Raw genomic sequence first — 2795 nt, forward strand, 5'->3', positions numbered from 1 at the left:
CTCAAGAACGAGACATTCGGAGTGTTAGATGACCTCATTCAACTTAATTACTCCCCTTATTTGACTGTGTGATTTCATACATCAACAAGAAAAGAAGGATTTCATTAATGCTTCATTTACCCAAAAAAAAAAAATTTATCATGCTTTTAGTGAGACCCTAGCAAGAGTGTAACCTCACCCTAAGAAAAGCAATCAAATCATTATGACCGTTGTTAGGGAACAAAACATTTAATGAAAAGCGATATTGGTTATACTACACCTCAAAGGCATCATTCAGCTCCTCACCTAAGATTTTGATCTTTTCAGATCTATAATCAATAGAAAAGTTTTCTTCAATGATAAGTACTATTCATAAATATGTCTAAAGTGTAAAAAAGAAAAAGCAATGTCAATAATCAGAGTTAGCTCCTCTCATCTGCCCAAATTGAAAGAATTTTTAATATATTGACTTTGTGAATTTGTTTTTCAGCCCTTGAAATTGAAATATACTGTTAAGGATTTTGGTAGTTAGACCCTCTACTCGGACACCTCATATTTTTCGTCATAATTTAAAAATTACAAGAAAAGGTCACATTGCCCCCCCCCCCCCCCCCCACCAACACACACACACACACGAAAAAGAACATGGGGGTATCGGGTAAATGTTTGTAAAGTTGAAAGTTTGCAAGATTTGCGTTTGGAGACTTGGGTTTCTTCCCTAGCACTTGCATTTGGTCGCAGGTATAGGCGAAGACAAGGGGAGGTTGGTTTGTAGTGTTGAAGTTGTTTTCGTTTTTTTCCCTGTTCTTTTTGCCAAAAACCTCTTACACGGTTAGAGAGCTTTTTCTCTTCCTTCTCGATAGCTTGCTGTTTAATCTTTTTATTAACTAGTTTTTACACACGTGCAATGCACGTGATTTAATACCATGATTAAGTATTTTTGGCAGTTTGTGCTCATTTTTTTCTTTAAACTCTTACATCCCGATTATTTTTTTATGTTTGTTTAAATGAGATACAAATGGGATACACCCAATTTAAATTTTTATGTTGATATTTTAATTGACAAAAAACAAATATAATTTAAAAATAATTTGAATATTCATATTATTTTTGACAGATATGAAACTAAGCTTTATTTGAGAAAGTATAGCATTGCAAAGTGAAAAATATTAAAATAGTGTTATAGCTTTATTTGAGAAAGTATAGCATTGCAAAGTGAAAAATATTAAAATAGTGTTATACAATGAAGGTGAATGTTTAAAACCAATATGACAAAATGATTGATTTAAAGTATGTTAAAACGATGCAAAAGATAATATGAAGTTTATTCCTAATCATTGATAGACTTCATAAAAAAATATAAATTAAAGATTAATGCTGACTCTAGTATACTTTTATATGATAAAAACATCCACATAAGAATGTAAAAGTACTGAAAAAAATTCATGAAACTCCCTTCTAAAGATTCCTAATTTCACTCAAAATAATTAAACTATTCTATAACATATTCATAAAATATTTTTTTTATTTCTTCTATTTTATTTTTTATTGAGTTAAGATCAATCCTTCTTCAGGTTTATCATTTATCATTTCTCGGACAATTCTAGAGTATTGTCTTCATCATCTACATCAATTGTGACATCAGGCTAATTTTGTATTTTTTATGCTATTATCTTTCCTGGGCTCGTTAATTTTTTATCATCTCATTTAACTTTACAAAGAAGTCAAATGTACTTATGATGTTCAACACAAACTGCTCAAAATATAGACTTTGATTTTTTTTTCTATTTCAATGAGAATAAATATTAATTTCATATATATAAAATTCTTTGTGTTCCTAATTTATTACTTAAATAAATTAGAAGCTATCTCTTTATTTTCCTCTAAAATGAATTCTTCTGATGTGCATCCAATAAGAATTTCTGTTATTTCAATAATATTACCTTTGCCTTATCCCTGTCATTTTCCATAAAGATCTAAACTAAATACCTGCATTATTCATTACCAATTTCTCTTAGATTATAATATTAATATTTAATTTGAAGAACACAGTATGGAATTTATGAATACTTACTAATTTTTCTTATGTCTTCCATGGAGATTTTTTCTTTGATTAGGATAAAGTTATTAAATTATTTTTTAATGTAATTCATTCAGTGCTTCATTAATAGATATGTCTTATGTTAATGCCAATTCAAGTGATTCATTGACGTTTTCTGAATTTTAGATTTATTTCCATCACTTTCCCATTTGCAATGGAAATAACTCAATTCTTTTAAAGTTATCTCTAAATATTCTAATAGTTTCTCCATATGTAATTCCTTGTATTCTTTTACCCTATAAATATTATTAACGTCAAAGATTAAAGTTTCTAAATTAAAATCAATTAATGCTAAGGTATAATATTATAGTGTTTTATCATTTCTATGGATTTAAACATCTATCAATTAATGTTACGAATGTATTTTGGCTACCCCAACTTATTACTAAAATTATATGAAATTACTTTAATTTATATAGTGCCGATAATTTTTAATCTATAATATTTTTAAAAATTTTATCCATTAACCGGATGTTTTTAATCAATTCTTATTGTTTTTGTTTACCAGTATCAACTTAGACTATTCTTAGATGCTGAAAATGGATAGTAAATCCCTAAATTACAAATTTTAATATATATATATATATATATATATATATATATATATATATATATATATATATATATATATATATATATATATATATATATATATATATATATATATATATATATATATATATATATATATATATATATATATATATATATATAT

Source organism: Asparagus officinalis, chromosome 5 (assembly GCF_001876935.1).
Source record: "Asparagus officinalis chromosome 5, Aspof.V1, whole genome shotgun sequence".
In the NCBI taxonomy this organism is placed as follows: Eukaryota; Viridiplantae; Streptophyta; class Magnoliopsida; order Asparagales; family Asparagaceae; genus Asparagus; species Asparagus officinalis.